At 39.1% G+C, this 6,000-nt stretch overlaps 1 protein-coding gene across 11 annotated transcripts in view; it reads right to left on the bottom strand.

Moving 5' to 3' along the window:
* Positions 1-6,000, bottom strand: part of SLC4A10 (solute carrier family 4 member 10) — a 378,984-nt gene that overhangs the window by 249,305 nt on the left and 123,679 nt on the right. The window lies entirely within an intron of this gene.

The following is a 6,000-nucleotide window of genomic DNA, read 5'->3' as shown; positions in this document are numbered from 1 at the left end:
TTATTTCAGTCCATCCGGGCTCGAATCACAGTCCATTCCATCAAAAAAGCGAGTTGCAATACTAGTCTCTGATAAAACAGACTTTAAACCATCAAAAATCAAAAGAAGACAAAGAAGGTACATAATGGTAGGGATCAATTCAACAGGAAGAGTAACTATCCTAAATATATATGCACCCAATACAGGAGCACCCAGATTCATAAACAGGTCCTTAGGGCTTTAAAGAGACTTAGACTCCCATACAATAATAATGGGAGACTTCCAGCACTCCACTGTCAAGCATTAGACAGATCAACAGAGACAGAGAAGTTAACAAGGATATCCAGGAATTGAACTCATCTCTACCTTAAGCAGACCCTAATAGACATCTATAGAACTCTCACCCCAAATCAACAGAATATACATTCTTCTCAACACATCATTACTTATTCCAAAATTGACCATGTAATTGGAGTAAAGCACTCCTCAGCAAATGTACAAGAACAGAAATTATTACAAACTGTCTCTCAGACCACAGTGCAATCAAACTAGAACTCAGGACTAAAACTCAATCAAAACGCTCAACTTCATGGAAACTGAACAACCTGCTCCTGAATGACTACTGAATTTTATAACTTGAAATGAAGGGCAAAATAAAGATAATTCTTCTGAAACCAATGAGAACAAAAGATACAACATACCAGAATCTCTGGGACACATTTAAAGCAGTGTGTAGAGGGAAATTTATAGCACTAAATGCCCACAAGAAGCAGGAAAGATCTAAAATTGACACTCTAACATGCCAATTAAGAATTAGAAACAAGAGCAAACACGATGCAGCTAGCAGAAGGCTAGAAATAACTAAGATCAGAGCAGAACTGGAAGGAGATAGGAACACAAAAAAACCCTCAAAAATCAATGAATCCAGGAGTTGGTTTTTGAAAAGATCAACAAAATTGACAGACCACTAGCAAGACTAATAAAAGAAGAAAAGAAAAGAATCAAATCGACATAATTAAAAATGATAGGGATATCACCACCTGACCCACAGAGAAATACAAACTACCATCAGGAATACTATAAGCACCTCTTCGCCAAATAAACTGGAAATCGAGAAATGGATAATTTTCCTGGACACTTACACTCTTCAAGACTAAACCAGGAAGAAGTTGAATCCTGAATAGACCAATGGCAGGCTCTGGAGGCAACAATTAACAGCCACCAACCAAAAAGTCCAGGACCAGATGGATTCTGGCTGAATTCTACCAGAGGTACCAAAGGAGGAGTTGAACATTCCTTCACGAAACTATTCCAATCAATAGAAAAGGGAATCCTCCTAACTCATTTTATAGAGGCCAACATCATCCTGATACCAAAGCCTGGCAGAGATACAACAAAAAGAATTGCAGACCCGTATCCTGATGAACATCGATGCAAAATCCTCAATAAAATACTGGCAAAAGGCAGTTCAGCAGCACATCAAAAAGCTTATCCACCATGATCAAATTAGGCTTCATCCCTGGGATGCAAGGCTGGTTCAACGATACGCCAAATCAATAAACATAATCCAGCATGCTCAGCAGAACCAAAGACAAAAAAGGACTTGGTTGCTCTCAAATGGTGAAAGGCACGAGGTGAAGCGCTGTGCTTCAAAAGCGTAAAATGGATGGTGTTGGTAGACACTCAAGTGTGGAGTGTTGTGACAGGCCATTGGCTGAATGGGCAAAAACTGAGCTTATTCCCTTTGAACACTGGCACAAGACAGGGATGCCCTCACCACTCCTATTCCAACATGGTGTTGGAAGTTCTGGCTAAGGCAATTAGGCAGAGAAATCAGGGAATTCAGTTAGGAAAAAGAAGAAGTCAAGTGTCCCTCTTTACCCAGATGACATGATTGTATATTTAGAAAACCCCATTGTCTCAGCCCAAAATCTCCTTAAGCTGATAAGCAACTTCAGCGAAGTGGGATACAAAATTAATGTGCAAAAATCACAAGCATTCTTATACCAGTAACAGACAAACAGAGGCAAATCATGGGGCCGACTTCCATTCACAGGTAGCTTCAAAGGGAATCAAATACCCACAGGAATCCAACTTACAAGGGATGTAAAGGACCTCTTCAAGGAGAACTACAAATACTGCTCACTGAAATAGGAGGACACAAACAAATGGAGAACATACCATGCTCATGGATAGGAAGAATCAATATGCATTGAAAATGGCCATACTGCCCAAGGTAATTTATAGATTCAATGCCATCCCCATCAAGATACCAATGAGTTTCTTCACAGGTGGAAAAAAACTGCTTTAAAGTTCATATGGAACCAAAAAGAGCCATCTCAAGACAATCCTGGTCAAAGAACAAAGCTGGAGCATCCAAGCTACCTGACTTCAAGAGCTATACTACAAGGCTACAGTAACCAAAACAGCATGGTACTGGTACCAAAACAGAGATATAGACCAATGGAACAGAACAAGAGTCCTCAGAAATAATGCACCACACATCTACAGCCATCTGATCTTTGACAAACCTGAGAGAGAGAAACAAGAAATGGGGGAAAGGATTCCCTATTTAATAAATGGTGCTGGGAAAATTGGCTAGCCATAAGTAGAAAGCTGAAACTGGATCCTTTCCTTGCTCCTTATCACGAAAATTAATTCAAGATGGATTAGAGACTTAAATGTTAGACCTAATACATAAAAATCCTAGAGGGAAAACCTAGGTAGTACCATTCAGGACATAGGCATGGGCAAGGAGCTTCATGTCTAAAACACCAAAAGCAGCGGCAGCAAAAAAGCCAAAATTGACAAATGGGATCCTCATTAAACTAAGAGCTTCTGCAGCAAAAGAAACTACCATCAGAGTGAACAGGCAACCTACAGAATGGGAGAAAATTTTTGCAGTCTACTCTCATCTGACAAAGGGCTAAATATCCAGAACCTACAAAGAACTCAAACAAATTTACAAGAAAAAACAAACAACCCCATCAAAAAGTGGGCCAAAAGGATATGAATAGACATTTTCTCAAAGAAGACATTCATACAGCCAACAAACACATGAAAATGCTCATCATCACTGGCCATCAAATGCAAATCAAAACCACAATGAGATGCCATCTCACACCAGTTAGAATGGCGATCATTCAAAAGTCAGGAAACAACAGGTGCTGGAGGATGTGGAGAAATAGGAACACTTTTTACACTGTTGGTGGGATTGTAAAGCTAATTCAACCATTATGGAAAACAGTATGGCGATTCCTCAGGGATCTAGAACTAGATGTACCATGACCAGCCATCCATTACTGGGTACATATACCCAAAGTTATAAATTATGCTGCTCTAGGAACACATGCACCGTATGTTTATTGCAGCACTATTCACAATAGCAAGACTTGGAATCAGCAAATGTCCATCAGTGACAAGATTGGATTAAGAAAATGTGGCACATATACACCATGGAATACTATGCAGCCATCAAAAAGGATGAGTTGTGTCCTTTGTAGGACATGGATGCACCTGAGAATCCATCATTCTTATGAAACTATCCCACAAGAACAGAAAACCAAACACCGCGTGTTCTCACTCATAGGTGGGAACTGAACAATGAGATCACTTGGACTGGGAAGAGACATCACACACGGGGCCTATCATGGGGAGGGGGAGGGAGGATTGCATTGGGAGTTAGCCTGATGTAAATGGCGAGTTGATGGGTGCTTACACCAACAAAGGCACAAGTATACATATATAAAAACCTGCGTTATGCACATGTACCTACAACTTACAGTATAATAATAATAAATAAATTTAAAAAACTATCTGAGAAGAAAATCAAGAAAACAACCTCATTTACAATAGCATCAAAATAAATAAAATACTTAGGAATAAATTTAATCAAAGAATTAAAAGATCTGTACACTGAAAACTATAAAATGTTAAAAAAAATTGAAGAAGATACAATTAAATGGAAAGATATCACATGTTCATGGATTGGAAACATTAATATTGTTAAAATGCCTATACTACCCAAAGCAATATACAGATTCAACACAATCCCTATCAAAATTCCAATGGCATTTTTCATACACATAGAAAAACAATTCTAAAATTCATATGGAACCACGAGACCACAAATAGCCAAGGAAATCTTGAGAAAGAAAAACACAGTTGGAGGCATCACAATTCTTGGTTTTAAGTTATATTACAAAACTACAGTAATCAAAACAGTACAATATTTGCATAAAAACAGACACACGTCAATGGAACAGAGTGGAAAGTCCAGAAGTAAGCCTAGACATATACATTCAACTGATTTTTGACAAAGCAACCAAGATGATACCGTGTGGAAAGAACAGTCTTTTCAACAAATGGTAGAATATCCACATGCAAAGGAATAAAACTGGAACCATATCTTACACGAAACACACACACACACACATACACACACACACACACACTCAAAATGGATTAAGACATAGACATCAGATTTAAAATTGCAAAACTTTTGGAAGAATACAAAGAGGAAAATCTCCTTGACATTGGGCTTTGTGATATTTTTGGATATCAAACCAAAAGCTTAGGCAAGAAAAGCAAAAATGAACAGGTAGACCTACATTAAACTAAGAAGCTTCTGCAGAGCAATGGAAACAATCAACACAATAAAAAAGGCAGGCTACAGGGTGGGGGAAAATATTTGAAAATCATATGTCTCATAAGAGATTAGTTTCCAAAATATATAAGGAACTTATACAACTCAATAGCAAAAACCCCCCAAATAACTCAATTTTAAAATGAGCAAATAATTTGAAAATACATTTTTTCCAAAGAGGACATAAAAATGGCGAGCAGATATATGAAAAGGTGCTCATCATCAGAAAAATGCAAATCAAAACCACAATAAGATATCAATCCATAGACATAAGACATAAGGCAAATATTGGTGAGAGTGCAAAGAAAAGAGAAGCCTTGTACACTATTGGTAGAAATGTAAATTGATACTGCCATTATGGAAAACAGTATGGAGCTTTTCTCAAAAAATTTAAAACATAATTACTATATGATCCATCAATCCCTCTTCCAGGTATACATTCAAAGAAAATAAAATCAACACCTCAAACAGATATCTGCACTCCTATATTCATTGCAGCATTCACAACAGCCAAGATATGGAAACAACTTAAGCGTTTTGTGATAGAAATAGAATAACAGAATAACATTCAGTCTTTTGGGGAAAAAAGGTGGAGGAGACAGAGGTAGAGCAAGATGGCCAAACAGAACCTTCCAATGATCATCCCACTCACAGGAACACCAAGTTGAACAACTGCCCACACAATAAAGCACCTTCATAAGAACCAAAAATCAGGTGAGTAATCACAGTACCTGATTTTAACATCATACCAAGAAAAGAGGCAATGAACAGCACAGGAAAGCAGTCTTGAATTGCTGACAAAACTCCTCCTCCAACCCCCGGCAGTGCAGTGTTTTAGAGAGAAACTATATGCTTGGAGGAGGAAAAGTGATTGTGGGACTTTGCATTGGAACACAGTGCTATCCTGTCACGGCAGAAAACAACACAAGGCGGAATTTGTCCAGCACCCACAGAGAGAACATTTAGACCAGCCCTAACCAGAGGGGAATTGTCCATCCCTGCAGTCTGAACCTGAATTCTGGCTAGCCCCACCACTATGGGCTAATGTGCTTTGGGCTCCTAAATAAACTGGAAAGGCAGTCTAGGCCACAAGGGCTGCAATTTCTAAGCAAGTCCTGGTGCTGTGCTGGGCTCAGAGCCAGTAGGCTTGGGGTGCATGTAACCCACTGAGACACCAGCTGTGGCAGCCAAGGGAATGCTTGTGTCACTCCTCCCCCAAATCCAGGCATCACAGCTTGCAGCTCTGGGAGGAGAGGGAAGAGTAAAGAGGACCTCGGCTTGCAACTGGGATATCAGCTCAGCCACAGTTAAAAAAACACTAACCAGAGTCCTGAAACCCCCATTCTAGACCATAGCTTCTAGACAACATTTCTAGA

This window comes from Papio anubis, chromosome 10, assembly GCF_008728515.1.
Source record: "Papio anubis isolate 15944 chromosome 10, Panubis1.0, whole genome shotgun sequence".
In the NCBI taxonomy this organism is placed as follows: Eukaryota; Metazoa; Chordata; class Mammalia; order Primates; family Cercopithecidae; genus Papio; species Papio anubis.
This window is presented reverse-complemented; position numbering and strand designations above follow the sequence as displayed.